Consider the following 16,350-nt stretch of genomic DNA (forward strand, 5'->3'; position numbering starts at 1 on the left):
ATTTTTTTTTCTGTCGTCTAGAATATTTTGGTATTCTATGGAATCACTATTTGCTTTAGCGACACAAAATAACCTTTTGTTCATCGATTCTGCTAATTTTTTAAGTAAATTTACATCTAGAGAAACCCATTCTGTCTTAATTGCCGCTTTAAGCTCGTTGGTGTTGTTAAAACAGCGATTGTGGGCGTAAGCTCTTCTATCTAATATACCCCAAATGTTTTCTATTGGGTTTAGATCCGGAGAACACGCCGGCCAGTCCATAATTTCTATGGAACAACCGGTCAAATATTGCCTTGTTTCCCTGCTTAGGTGGATTCGGGCGTTGTCTTGCTGAAAACCGAAGGGCGCTTCCCGATTATCCTGAATACAAGGAAGGAAACTATTTTCCAAAACGTTTTTGTAGTCCCCACTATTCATTCGCGGCGATGATGTAAACTGTATATGAAGAGTTGCTTTCGATGTATATGCACCCCAAACCATAACAGAACCTCCATCGAAGTTGCGCCTGGAAAATAAGAGGGGTCTCTTGCGCAAATCTCTCCACTAATTAAAAAAACCATCGGGTCCATCAAGGTTCCATTTTTTTTTTCATCCGAAAATATAACCTTTTCAAAAATAATATGAAATTGGGCAACATTTAAAATATTCCAAATATCTTACTGTGTCCCAGTTGGTGTCTAGGCGTTTTTCTGCAAACTGAAGATGCGCCAGCTTGTGCCGTAGCAAAAGATGGGATTCTTTTCTTATTTTAGATCATTTTAAATTATTGCAGCTCTGTAATGTGCACCAAACTGTTGTTTTTGAAACCATATTTTGGCCAAGAGCGGCCAAGTTGGCGCAAGACTTAGTCGAGCTTAGAAACTTTTCTTATGATTGCTCGCTGTACTCGACTTGATAGTGATAATTTTCTTGCAACGGGCTTCAAAATGTTGTAATTCTCAGAACTCCATAAAAACTTCCGGATAACACAACGACTTCTGCCTGATTTTTTGCAATTAATTTGATTGACAAGTCTGAATCCTTTTAGGCCAAAAATTTTCCACTCTCCTCTTGTGATAATATTGAACCCCCCCTTTAGGTTAAATTGAATAAAATTATAATTGAAGTCATCCAAAAATTCTATATCTTCAGAAGCTTATTTTCGATTAGTGTCTTATCATTATGAAACGCCGAAAAGACTAGCAAAAGTGCAGCTTCTTGGAAAAAGCTAGGGGTTTCTACAAAATAGAGTGAGCTATCGCACCAGAAACAATTGATGGAAGTCTTAAGTCTATAACTGTTAAAATAAAGCCAAATAAAAGCTACTCCGGAAAGTAAAAGCGCGCTTATGGTAGTTCAAAAATTGTATGCCAAAGGTGTCTTATGATTATGAAACGCACCTTATTTATAATTTATTTATTAGCTGCAAAATAATATGGGGAAAAATTAAATTAACTTTTGCTCGTTTCATGCTAACATTTATTAGTAAAAGGTGGGTATATTGAAATGTACCTGTTGGCTTATGAAAAATTTACTTTCGAACGGAATAGAAACTAAGATGTTTTAATTTTTATGCAAAAAGGCACAACACATTTTGTACAATTAATTGTTATTATATACATATGTATGTTGTTATGGGTATACAAAAAGGTATTTATAAATATATTGTATATTTTTTATTATTTGTATTAAGTGAATAAATATTGGTAATTTGTGATTGGTCTTGCACATAGAAAAGATTTGTAAGAGTTTTGAAAAATTCTTTGCATTTGCTAATAATACGAATTACTTCTTCTTCTTCTTCTTAATTGGCGCGATAACCGCTTACGCGATTTTGGCCGAGATTAACAAAGCGCGCCAGTCGTTTCTTTCTCGTGCTAACCGGCGCCAATTGGACACACCAAGTGAAGCCAAGTCCTTCTCCACCTGATCTTTCCAACGCAGAGGAGGCCTTCCTCTTCCTCTGCTACCACCAGCTGGTACCGCATCGAATACTTTCAAAGCCGGAGCGTTTGTATCCATTCGGACGACATGACCCAGCCAACGAAGCCGCTGGATCTTTATTCGCTGCGCTATGTCTATGTCGTCGTAAAGCTCATACAGCTCATCGTTCCATCGTCTGCGATATTCGCCGTTGCCAAAGTGCAAAGGTCCAAAAATCTTTCGCAGAATCTTTCTCTCGAACACTCCAAGCGTCGCTTCATCGGATGTTGTCATCGTCCAAGCTTCTGCGCCATACGTTAGGACGGGCATGATGAGAGTCGAATTACTACTCATTAAATTACTAAATGTCCAAATTCATATATGTATTTTAAAAATAGTGTCAACAAATACAAAATAAAAAATTGTTGGATACAATTTTTTCATTTTTTGTTGGATTAAATTTCTTTAATGCTGGATTTTTTCACAGTTTCGCGACTAAAAAAAAAGCTCCTCTTTAAAATGTTTTTGAGTAGCACATAATTCTAGTATACTCGTATATATCTATGCATTCACATATATATATGTATGCATGTAATTACTTATGGAAACCCCCATCAAATGCTGGAAACGACTAGGTTCGTAAGACTTTGTGAGTAAAATTTGTGTGCATTTACTTGGCAATTTTATAACAAAAGCTAGACTAGCCAGTTTTGCTGATTTATGTAATTTTTTAAGCATTGGAAATATGAGGGTTAGTTCATTTTCTATTTAAATAAAGACTAACTAAAAAGCAAAAATGATATACAAATCGCTCAGGAGAGTTACATATACATACATATAAATATTTCCACGTTTCACTAGAAATTTATTTATTTTTTTTAACTAAAGCGTGCGTCTTATAAAAAGTATTAATTAAACATACGATACAGTTTGTTGAGATATTCAAATATATTTGGTATTTTAATTTCGGTTTTAGTTTGACTTGAATAGTGTTTCAATTTAAATTTGCGAACAATAAACGTAAATTCATACATACACACTTACTTACGAAAAGTGATTAGGATAATATTGTATAGTTCGTATTTAGCAATGAATCGAATACAAAATGAAAATTAAGTATTGCTGGAGATGACAAAATATAAATTCAAAATACGCAAATACGCAAATACATTAGAAAAAGTTTAAAGCCGCAGTGTGCAAAACGCAAATAAATGTTTAAGCCTGAGCTAATCGATTTCATAAGTTTATTTTTATTACATATTTATACGTAAGTACATAGTCACCATTAACGCACCGTAAATCTACGAAAAGAGTGTGTTTATAATACGAACATTCATACATATTTAGCCATTTCACTAGAAGCCAAAAAACATTCAATGATATAAAACACAACTTTTGGACAAAAAATTTGCAAATTTCGTGAACAATCAATGAGCTCAGCCGGAAAATGCCATACGAAATATATTTATTTATACATACGTACGTATACAGCATGTGTATATATATATAGATATATATGTAATTATTTTTATATTACATTACAAACTATTTGGATAAAGAGGAAATTTTGTAAATACTTTTGCGGTTTTTCACAACGTTGCAACCATTTATCAACCCAAGAAATTTCATAAATGTCATTTCAAACAAAACATGTACGTGTATATAGATGCGTGTATGTATGTTTGCAATTAGCTGAGGTTGAGCGCAATATTCAAAGAAAAATTTATGAAAATCAGTGTACAAATATACACACAAAAAGAAAAATCGAAATAAATCGAGCAAAGAAATCTAAATGTGTGTGTGTGCTTAACTAACGACCATAAAGTCTCGGCCAATTTTTTTTTCAGCCGCTTTTCGGGCTGGCAATGTTTGTTGAGTTTTTGGAGAAAAATGATGAATTAACTGGCGTACATAAACAAGGCGCATTCATTAAAGGTGGTGGCACTAGACCAACAACAATGTTCTGTATGTTTGATTGTCAAAGCAAAGTATTAGTAAACTAGAAAGCAAAAATGAATTCGCCTTGTTTCATTCTGAGCTAACAGGCACATGGACACGGCGAAAGAAAAAAAAATCGGCTGATTTACCAATACCACCTATAGATTAGCCTTGTACATAAATATGTAAGAATGATAGAAACAAGATTGCGCCCATCAGAGAGTTCGTGACGTCACTTTTGCCAAGTTGTGCAGCGTTGCCAACCATTTGCTCTTTGCAATAAATTTACTGCTTTTTTATATATCCAAATTCGAAAATATCGAAAATTTTTAAGTTGGTGTTTGTTTCTTATTTTTAATTTAAAGCTACCGAAACTATAAGTTAAAAAAAAACTTTATTATTATACAAAAGAATGTTAAGAAAGGTGAGTCGGAGAAAATTTTTGGGTTAATGAAAATTTGTTGGTGCTTATAAAATTTGATATTTTGAAAGTGTATGTAAATTTAATTTTTTGCTCCTTATAAGGTTATGCAAGAATATTAAATGCCTCTCTCTCAATTCTCCTTAACATTGAAAACCTTTTTATACATTTTAAAAAGCGTTTGAATTTACTGAATGCGAATTAAAACCGAAGAGGTGTAATCGTTTTTTTCGGTCCTAAATTCTTAGTGGGACATAGGGCATCAAGAGGTGTATTCATAGTTAAAATAAGCCACAAAATACCAGAAGAAGAAGATACCATAACGACATTTTTACAAAAAGAGTAGCTGAGCTTGTTACATAACCTCAAATATAGCAAATAAGTCGTTCCCTTCACAAAAGAGTCTCGCTTAACAAAAAAAAAAAAACAACTCATAAATTAAATTGTACGTAACTATCATGTAACACATTTATTTAAAAAAAAGCACATTTTAAAAACAATTTGTCACGCATACAAAGTTCTTTAAGTAATTCAATAAAAAATTGGTGTTTTATTTTGTTTAAATGGGCATTTTAGTGCGTTTTTATATCCAAAGCTAGGCAACACTGCAGTAGCGCGAGAGAGATTTGACTGCTGAAAGCAGAAGAACACCAACAACAACTGCAATCGCAGGCAATGCGACCAGATATTGAAAAAAAGTAAAGCTAAATAAAACTGAGTGAATTATTGAACTAATTTAAAAAAATGTATATTATAAAAAATTATAAACATTACTTTTGAAAAATGTCATGAAGAAATAACTAAGACTCCGAGAATAAATAACAAAAAAAAAATCCTAAGTCAAGTTACGAAAATGGCCATACTGGTGTTAAAACGACGTAACTCATTGTCAAATTCGCCGAGAACAAAGTAACGGTACCACGATAGGCGCCATCTCAGTATTCTTTCCTTCATGATATATATGTACGTATCAAAATAATCAAATAAGTGGGAGCGTCGTATTGTTCAAGTTTTCCATGGAAGAGAATAGAATGTATGCTCAAAAACCCGAACAGAACAAAGGGAATTAAAACAACTTAAGGCGTAAACTTAGAGAAAATTTTTGATTTCGATACGCAACTCCTAGTCCCGCATCACTTTAAGGGGGAAAGTCCATGTAAAATTAAAACAAAAATCGATTTTTCTCGATATTTCGAAAGTATAGTATCTTAAGAATATACTGTGAAATTTTCATGCGGAAATTCCTAATATTATAACTTCTACAGCCCATTAACTAGGTAGAAAGCGGTCCGTGCGCTCCTGTACCTCAAACTTTAAACTCATTTATCTCGAAACTGTATTTTTAAAATCTGCTCGTGTTGTAACTCAAAAAGTTATCGACCGATTTGTTTGAAGTTTGGTGAGGCCTTTCTGTACATTACTATCGGAAAGATAAATCTAAAATTTCAGATATTTCGCGTTGATAAATTACTTTTTCGGGGTTAAAAATGTCAATAAAATAGCCCTAAATTCTGACTTTTTCTTCAAAGGCTTATTTTATAATTAATTTTATACTTGTTTTTTTTTTCAATTTTATAGGTTCATCCTTTCCGTTAATATGTTATAAAAAAACCAATTTCATTTTTTTGTTTCAGATCGATAGATTAAGAATAATAAATAGAGCAGTTTGGGACCTCGCTCTGTAGGCAGCCGACAAGAAATGATCCTGAGCCGCCATTTTGGAAAAATATGAAAACAATTTTTTTTTGTACTTTCGCAAGGTAAATTAAAGTTGTATTAAAGTTTCAAAATAATATAATTATTTTATCACCTTTAAAAATATGGTTAAAAAATTACCGATTTGGAGGCTTCTACATGGAGGGGGGGAAGGGGGGAAGCTTTAATGTGAAACCACTGGAGGTATAGACCGGATCGTTGTGTTTGGTCGAAAACTTCTTAATTCCAATAAAATGGGAAAGCAGAAAAGTTTAATAGACCAAATTGCCAAAAAGATTGGTCGATCTCCAAACATTGTGGATCTTTACGTGAAACAAGGTGCATCCTATGGTAAGAACTACAAGGTGAAGTCCAAAATAAACAAGACTGGTGTCATAAAAATTGTTTTTGAAGGCGCCATCTTCTTAATGAGTTGGTGCGTTGGAAGTTACATTCCTAGCTGACTTCCCGAGGAAGCTTCGTGCCATTCGGTTCAGTGGAAGCAAAGTTATTGCGTCTAAAGTGTCGCTGTGTTTGTGTCGTCGGTACAAAAATGAGTTTCGAACAAAGAGCTAATATCAAGTTTTGTTTTTAAAATCGGTAAAACGTTTACCGAAACATTTGAATTGATGAAAAAAGTTTATGACCATGATTGCCTATCTCGTGCCAGAGATCATGAGTGGTTTACACGTTTCAGAGATGGTTGTGAGGACATAAATGACAATGAACATACGGGCCTCCAAAAATCAGTAGTCACCAAAAACTCTATCGAAATTGTTCGTAAATTTTTTAAAAATTAACCGAAATCATTGTTGAAATTCATGGAATCGGAGTTGAATATCTCCAAAACATCGATTTATCGCATGTTAACTGATCAGTTGGACTTACGAAAGGTCTTCCATGGTAATTCCATGCAAGTTAACTGAGGACCAAAAATTGCTTAGAATTCAACATTCGAAAGGCCTCATTAAGGAGGCGAGAAAAGACGAGAACTTCCTTTACAACATTGTAACTGGTGAGTGGTGTTTTCAACATGAAACTGAAACTAAGCCTGAAAGTGCTGAATGGAAGGCTCCACCACCCTAAAAATTGCGTTTGGAGAAGTCAAAAGTCAAGTCGATGCTCATTTCTTTTTACGATTCCAAGGGAATTCATACTCACGGGCCAAACTGTCAATACAATTCACTATCTTGGCTTTTTGAAGCATTTGTTGCATCGCATTCTTCGAATTCGTCATGAATACCGCGAAGGAGGCAGCTTGCATGATAATGCACCATCTCATCGATCCACTCTTACGACAGATTTTTTTACTAGAAATCGCATTTTAACTATCAATCACTCACCGTATTCGCCTGATATGACTCCGTGTGACTTCTACCTATTCGGAAAATTGCATTTGGCTGGAATTTGAAAGGAAAACGTTTTGGGTCCATAGAGATCATCCAAAAGGCTTGTACCGACATCCTGAAGGACATTCCGATCAATGACCTGAAACACTCTTTCGAAAAGCTTTTAGATCGCGCAAAACAGTGAATCGAGACCAGGGGGAACTATTTTGAATAAATAAACTCGAAGTTATCAGAACAAAGCTCCTGTCGTTTCTATTTTAGCTCAATCTTGTTCATTTTGGACTTCACCTTGTAGAAATACAGAACTGCGTTGGGCTTGACACCGAAGGAAACCCACAAAATCCTTAGGATTGCATCAAATTCCACCATTCCAACAGGAAAAATTAAACAAAATGGCAAATGTTGCAGTCAGCAACTCCACCATTTCAGGGGCGCCATATCTGAAGCATATAAAATTACAAGAAACCAACTTTGAATAAAAGAGTATTTAGTCACAAAAAGAAGTTCAATCTGGTTAGGCTGTATGGATACACTTCCATGGCTTAAGAGAGGAGGAAAGGTACTGGAGTCGACATCACAGCCGTGAAGGTGGTGTTATGGTATGGGGAGCAATATCGTACAATGGCGTGTTCGTATTGAAAATTGTAGGCTACAAAGTGACGGGAAACGGCTGTAAAGCTCTGTTGGAATCAGCTTTTCCTGGGTTTCGTGAAACTTTGGACCTATTAATCGGATCTCTCAACAGAATAATGCACCTGTGCACACTTCAAGTCTGGTCAAAACTTGGATTTTGTCCCAAAACGTTGACTCTTTACCATGGCCACTGTATTCCCCAGATCTGAATTTGGATTGAAAATCTATGGGGATGGCTCGCTCGCTCATAAGGTTTATTATATGAGAATTGGCAACAATTTGAAGGCAAAAATGCGTTAATTCGAATCATTAAAATGGCCCGGCCAGAAATTTCATTAGGCCATCTGGAGGATTCGTATTTACGAAGTAATTTATAAACAAGGTGGCAGCAAAAACTTATTAATCTTTCAATAATAAATGATTCATTAGCATATCGTTGATTAGACAGCGCAACAAAATAAAAAAAAATCTCGTACTATTTGAAAATATCTATAAAGAGGCGAGAGTATTAAATAGCAAGATTGAAATATTTCATATTGATGAGGTATATGAAACCTTATAACTTTCAAAAAATACGCTTCTCCTATCCTTACCACGCGCCATGACAATCTTCCAACAGAGTTGGAACTCAACTTTTCTCCGGTGCTTAACGTCACATGCCGGTTTTTTGTTGTTCAAGATACTAAAATGTTTTTTAATTCCTATGTACGGCAAATCTATACATCGATAGTTCTCATGCAACTAAAAAAAACACCCGATATAACTACCTAGATATAAAAAAAAATACCAAAGAACGAAATGAATATTTAATGACATATAAGTTTGAAGCAGTTATTGTAACATTTGTTTTTTATAAAAAGCTACCATGACTAGAGTGGTGAGACGTCACTGATCACTTCCCAGCAAGAAGAGTGGCGGTCACGTTACCCTTCACGTAACCGCCACGCGTGGTCGTTAAACTATCACTAACCACGCCCCTTTACAATCACGTTGTTAAAAGCGTTGGGAAAATCGTGCCAAAAATTTTGTGTACGTGTGATTTTCTATCCTTTTCATACATATGGATTCGTTTGCCCGTGCCAGTTTCATATAAACGTAGCGACGAACAAAATAACTTTTAAGCCAGCGGCGACAGCACAGCGCGATAGCCCAGCGGCTAGCAATGTGGGCTTCCGATCCGAAATCCTTGGTTCGAATCACAAAAAAAAAAAATTTTTTATACATTTATTTTATTTTGTTTTATGATATGTTTATGAGGAGATTTTTTTCATGGCAGAAATACACTCGGTATTTTGCCATTGCCTGCTGATGGGCCACCACTATTAGAAAAATGTTTTTATTAATTTTGCTTTCACCGAGATTCGAACTGACGTTTTCTCTGTGAATTCTGAATAGTAATCACGCACCAACCCATTCGGCTACGGCGTTTGTTTACATTGACTGATGCAAAAGTCAGGAAAACTATATGAATAAAGTTTGCTTACTGCTTACACATTTGCCAAAGGTTGACAATTTGATTCTCGGCCTACTTTGATATCAAAAAGAGAGAAAAGATATCTTTTTGACTTATTGCTTTGACAGCCACTTGCCGTTTTTTTGTTTTTTTTTTTCTATTGATGCAAAAATGAGAAAAAATATATGAATGAAGTTTGCTTACTGCTTACACATTTGCCAAAGGTGACGGAGAATAAAAAAAAAGTCGATTTCCAAACAAATACGAGTGCATATGTGTTAGTAACACACAAAAAAGTGTAATTGTGTTAGATTTTCGGTCACGCAGGTTTTGCTGGGTTGTACGAGCTTCATTTCAAAGTTGCTTACCTCTGAAATACCCTAAATGTACGTTATATGTGTCACACTGTGTGAGAACAACACACAGAAAAGACCGAAAAACAGCTGACATTCTTTTAAGTCATATAGTTTTATTTTAATCTCATTTTATGTATGTATTTAAGCGTTTAAATTATTTGTGCACGACTTGGTGTTAGAAAAATAATTGGCTGTATGTATTTTAAAATATTGCGCAAAATGTTTCATTTCGTTTGACTACAATTGATGAGCAGTAACACAGAGTGGTACCCCTGCATTGGTGAATAATTTGAATATTTATTTTGAAATTAAATAATTGAATTAAAAATATTTATATCCTAAAATTTAAGTAATTGCACAAACATTTGGATTTCTTCTACTGCCGGTAAACTGAGAAAAGCCTGACTATATTAAAAAAGTTTATAAAATTTTTTTAGCACAACCTTATTTTCTATAAGTGGTTAAAAAAGTAAGTTATGCATGTATGAGTGTATTCACAGCAACGTGGATGATGCGATAAATAAATATATTTATTTCAGAAAAATATCCAATCGTTAGAAATTTTAAATTAAGTTAAAAATAAAAATCTTCTAAAAGGGTGTAACTTGACCTTGAGATTTACTTTTACTTTCAGTGAAATTTACACAAAAAAAAAAACAAATTACATCAATGATTCGAAAAAAAGTGCCAGTCATGTACCACATTTTGACAAAAAAAAATCCGTAAGAAATACTTATTGGTTGTGACATATCTGTGGCATGATAAATTTGATCGAATAGAATCAGGTCACGGTAAGATCTGTTTTATTAAATTCTCTATCGATTTATCATTTGTATATAGACAAATGGTGAATGATATGTTAAAACAAAAAAATGCTATATTAGAAAAACAATGAATATTTCAGTCGTTTAATCATTGATGTTCATAGAATAATGAAAACAACATATTGTTTAAGTACCGTTAAGACCGTTTCGAATTTACGACAATTTTTTATGTCGTGTCAACAGCTGACATAAGCAAACATTCAGATGTAGCCAAGGAGAATTACACGAACGCACAACGATTACAATAGTAGGAAATTTCCGTTATTTCTCACTGAGAATTAGATAACAACAGTATGGCGCTATACCATTGAGAGTGTCGTTGAAAGAAACAAAGTCACGGGCGGACATTTATCTAATATTCTTTGCTGCTTTATGAGAAGAAAAACTTCAGAGCTTTTCAAATAAATACGGTGTTTTTTCCAAAATAGGTGGCCTTAATATTGCACGTGATAATTTTTTTTGGTGCTGATTAGAATGGGTATAGGAATAAGTTTCCTTTCTTTCTTAGCCAAAGATACGAATTGTTTAAACGATTAAATAATATTTGATATTATGTGAAGTATGTGCCATTGGAAGCTACAACTTTACTCCATCTTTCTGGCAGCAAACGGATTCCTCTGACGAAAAATTCGAGTTCTTTTGACTTCATCCACTCATTGAGCCAGTTTGCGATGCTCTCGTAAGAAGTGAACCGCGCCCCAATAAGGGCTGACTGCATTGATCGGAACAGATGGTAATCCGGAGGTGCAATGTCTGCGGACCTGGTTCACCTGTCAGGCTACAACTTTTTTGACGCTTAGGGTTATCATAATACCTATATCCATTTTTCATGGCCAGTGACTATGCGATGCAGAAAACCTTCTGTTTTCTGCCGTTCAAGAAGCATCTCACCAAACGTCTCTCGATATCCCTCTGCTTCAGTTGATGTGGCACCCAGTTACCTGCTTTCTGGACCATTCTCATCGCGTGCAAACGTTTACCGACGGTTGATCTGTCAACATCAAACTCTTTAGACATATCATCAAGGGTTCGACATGCGGCTTCATCCAATAATGATTGTAGTTGAGTATCTTCGGTGCCCTTCGCGATCTTTATCACTCACGTCGAAATTCCCGCTTTACAAGTTGTATTTGATGAAGCGTAATTACCGTAAACATTGATCAATATACGACACGCTTCAGCGGCACTTTTCTAAAAAAGGTAATAATGAAGCATGACTTCCCGCAAATGCTGTTTTTCGGGACGAACGTAGACAATTTTGACGTCAGCTAAAAAAGGATCTTTTGACTTCAAACGAATGTAAACTATTGCGATCGAGACCTCACATATACACCTTCCAATAGCCAGTATATTACTATAGCGAACACAAAAATAAAGGGTTTTCCAATAACAGGTGTTATTCTGAATAGGATTGCGCTATCGAGAGATGATTCACGATTTTTTATGACCGAAATTGGGTGGTATTGATCTGGACAACGTTTATTTTCAATAAGACGGCGCTACGTGCCACACAAGCAACGATCTTTACGGGAAAAGTTTCAGGACCGTATTATCTCTCGAAGAGGTGATCACAATTGGCCACCGAGATGTTGTGATTTAATAGCTTGTGACTTTTTGAAGTGAAAACTTCTTTAGAATCGTTGGGAGTGATTTGAGGAAAAGTGAAACGAAAAAAGCGACCAACTTGGCTACGGAGCGTTATATTATATGTTGATATAAAAGTAGCGACGAACTAAATAAAAATAACTTTTATTTTTTCTTGTGATTCGAACCAAGGATTTTGGATCGGAAGTTCACATTGCTAGTCGCTCGGCTACCGCGCCATGCTGTTGTCGCTGGCCTAAAAGTTATTTAGTTACGAAGCGTTATATTATATGTTGATATAAATAATTTTTGTGAGCGTGTAATTCTCAAGAGTTTTATTAGGTTTATTATTTAAAATGTATTGACTAGGTAGTGTGGTTATCAGGTTAACATCTGATAGATCCTCCATCGGAGGGCAACAAATGTTAAACTGATTTTTGGAAATGGGCGGAGTGTTTTAGGGGCTTGCTCCACCTCTGCCACGGGTTGACCCGGTATTGCAGTACCGCCGGGATTTCGGCTTTGAATAAATACAAGAAAAAATATACTAATACATTTAGCTTTGGTGGGAAGAGCCATAAATTTTTATATGAATACATGTAGACGAAAATGGAATTTTTTTTTTTGAAATTTGCATTGTAGGACATTTCTGATTATTTATTGAAAACAGTTTTTTGGTTTAGATACTGAAAGTCAGTTTAAGTGAATCGGTATAATTTCGTACATTAATTTTTGAAGTGAAAACTTCTTTAGAATCGTTGGGAGTGATTTGGGAAAAAGTGAAACGAATTACATCATATAAACGTAGCGACGAACTAAATAACTTTTAGGCCAGCACCGACAGTACGGCGCGATAGCTGAGCGGCTAGCAATGTGAGCTTCCGATCCAAAATTCTTGGTTCGAATCACAAGAAATTAAATTTTTTTTTTTTTTTGAAACTTGCATTGTAGGACATTTCTGATTATTTATTGAAAACAGTTTTTTGGCTTTTCTATTTTTGGTTTAGATACTGAAAGTCAGTTTAAGTGAATCGGTATAAATATTTCGTACATTAATTTTTTTTTTGTGAGCGTGTAATTCTCAAAAGGTTTATTAGGTTTATTATTTAAAATGTATTGACTAGGTAGTGTGATTATCAGCTTAACATCTGATAGATCCTCCATCGGAGGACAACAAATGTTAAACTAATTTTTGGAAATGGGCGGAGTGTTTTAGGGGCTTGCTCCACCTCTGCCACGGGTTGGCCCGGTATTGCAGTACGGGCGGGATTTCGGCCTTGAATAAATACAAGCAGAAATATACTAATACATTTAGCTTTGGTGGGAAGAGACATAAATTTTTATATGAATACAAGTAGACGAAAATGGAAGAAATTTGTAAGTCTGTTTCTTCGGTCCGTTTGGGTATTTTTTTTTGACAACATCGAAACCAAAGCATTTGTATCATATTTTATCTATCATAAGCCACTCGTATCATTTGTTGAAATTGAAAACATTGAGGATGAATAATGATAAAATGAAGAAAATAAAATATGAACTTTATAGCAATATTATAATGAACCTATAATTATCCCGCTCCTAATGCTGCTTTCGTCTTATTCTCTCTCAGTTTGTTTTACGGAAGGTTTCACTTCTATCAAGTCTAACCGTTAGACTGGTATTTTTTTCTTTGGGGTCACGTGAAAGAGAAGGTCTACGCCAACAGCCCAGGGTCGCTGCAAGACGTCAAAGATGGAATTCGTGAGGCTATCGAGCACATAGGGCAGCCACTTTGCAATTCGGTCATGGAAAATTTAATGAAAAGGATATTGTCCTGTAAGCGTGGTTGTGGTGGTAATTTGCCTGATGTTATTTTCCACTATTAACGGCATATCTTCCTGTTTTATAATGAAATAAACATCCGATCATATATATTAAAAAATAGCATTTTTCTTTATCTTTCTATATCAAAATAACACCTCTTATTGGAAAACCCTTTAGTATCAGCACCGACGCCTCTTTTACGAGGACAGAAACTTATTCCCATACCCCATATTTTGGTCAAAAATATTCGTAAGGCGGTATACTTAATATCTGTAGACAATTTTTACTGGAATATTTGCATTCTTGTATCGAATTGACCTAGAAAAGACACCACGGATATCATTTTTTAGTCTTAATCTCAGAATATACTTAAATAGTCAAGTGAACTGTAAAATCTCTTAAGCCCTACTAAAGCTTTAGAAGAAAAATATTTAGATATCGGTGAAAACTCGTGTTCCGGTCCCAAGTTAAGTGGAGGTTGTTTGAGGAAACAACCTATTTTGGGCAGAATCTTTCATCTGTATTAGTAATTTGATTTATCCATTAATGCGAGCCCTACTCTGACCCAAAATTATAAAACAGCTTCGCCCATCTATAGGCAATGGCAAACGCCTATGTACATATTTCTGTATTTGTAGTAGATAAAATTAAAACCTCCTCAAATTGAGGAGAAACTCGGCATAAATTATGAGTATTATTTTATTACTATTTAAAAAGTCAACATTTCAAGCAAAGCAAATACATCAAATATTTTCTTTATTTTCTCTCATCTGAAATACACTCTGCGGAATAAGTACAGAACATAACAAATGTTTATTGTTAATTCTACATATTTCACCCTTTTTGTTAATACTGATTAAATGATAACTGATTGCTATCTCTCACTTTTATTTAAAGTAGAAGTTTTGCTAAAAAAAAATTATATAAAATTATCAATACTTTATGGGAATATGGAACAAAAACCAGAAAAATTGCTAAACATAATACTTCCAAATTCCGGTCATTATGAAAATCCCAAGAAATATCTCCATCTCTAGAATATTTCCATAAAGTCCATAAAGTCCATCCATTACATAGATACCTATCTTCTGTTCAACTACAGAAAAAAATCATCATTAAAGTACAAATTCAGAGGAATAGACATAAGCAGTGAAATTGTTCATTATGGTCCTAATTTGTTTTAACAAATATGCCTATCGTTTATTGATACTTGAGCAGATATGTCACTAGAAATATTATTCCAAGCATTTCTCTACGACTAGCAAGAGACGATTCTTGTACGGGGAAGATCACATAGGCAATCTTATCAAAGACCTCTTAAATCAAAAAGTAAAATCTGTTTTTGAATAGTTTCAAGCTTCTTCTTCTTAATTGGCGCGATAACCGCTTACGCGATTTTGCCCGAGTTTAACAAAACGCGCCAGTCGTTTCTTTCTCGTGCTAACCGGCGCCAGTTGGACACACCAAGTGAAGCCAAGTCCTTCTCCACCTGATCTTTCCAACGCAGAGGAGGCCTTCCTCTTCCTCTCCTACCACCAGCTGGTACCGCATCGAATACTTTCAAAGCCGGAGCGTTTGTATCCATTCGGACAACATGACGCAGCCAACGTATCCGCTGGATCTTTATTCGCTGCGCTATGTCTATGTCGTCGTAAAGCTCATACAGCTCATCGTTCCATCGCCTGCGGTATTCGCCGCTGCCACGTGCAAAAATCTTGCGCAGAATCTTTCTCTCAAACACTCCAAGCGTCGCTTCATCGAATGTTGTCATCGTCCAAGCTTCTGCGCCATACGTTAGGACGGGCATGATGAGAGCCCCGTAGAGTTTTACTTTTGTTCGTCGAGAGAGGACTTTACTGCTCAGTTGCCTGCTTAGTCCAAAGTTGGCACTTGTTGGCAAGAGAGATTCTGCGTTGGATTTCAAGGCTGACATTGTTATCGGTGTTAATGCTTGTTCCTAAATACACGAAGTCTTTTACAACCTCGAAATTATAACTGTCAACAGTGACGTGGGTGCCGATACACGAGTGCGCCGACTGTTTGTTTGAAGACAGGAGGTACTTCGTTTTGTCCTCGTTCACCACCAGACCCATTCGCTTTGCCTCTTTATTCAGTTTGGAGAAGGCAGAACTAACAGCGCGGTTGTTAGGGCCGATAATGTCAATATCATTGGCATACGCCAACAATTGTACGCTCTTATAAAATATTGTGCCTGAGCGATTCAGTTCCGCGGCTCGTACGATGCTCTCCAACATCAGGTTAAAGAAGTCACACGACAGCGAGTCACCCTGTCTGAAACCTCGTTTGGTATCAAACGGCTCGGAGAGGTCCTTCCCTTATCAAGCTTATCTATGTAAATTTCGTAATGACGATTCCAGGCTGTCAAACCATA

At 35.5% G+C, this 16,350-nt stretch overlaps 1 protein-coding gene and 2 pseudogenes across 8 annotated transcripts in view; 2 read left to right on the top strand and 1 right to left on the bottom strand.

Annotated features, from left to right (window-relative positions):
* The window catches only part of LOC129253055 (uncharacterized protein DDB_G0283357), a 151,524-nt gene that overhangs the window by 17,298 nt on the left and 117,876 nt on the right, over nucleotides 1-16,350 (bottom strand). The window lies entirely within an intron of this gene.
* On the top strand, nucleotides 12,502-12,685 carry LOC129236566 (U2 spliceosomal RNA; annotated as a pseudogene).
* Nucleotides 13,257-13,440, top strand: LOC129236575 (U2 spliceosomal RNA; annotated as a pseudogene).

Source organism: Anastrepha obliqua, chromosome 1, assembly GCF_027943255.1.
Source record: "Anastrepha obliqua isolate idAnaObli1 chromosome 1, idAnaObli1_1.0, whole genome shotgun sequence".
Classification (NCBI taxonomy): Eukaryota; Metazoa; Arthropoda; class Insecta; order Diptera; family Tephritidae; genus Anastrepha; species Anastrepha obliqua.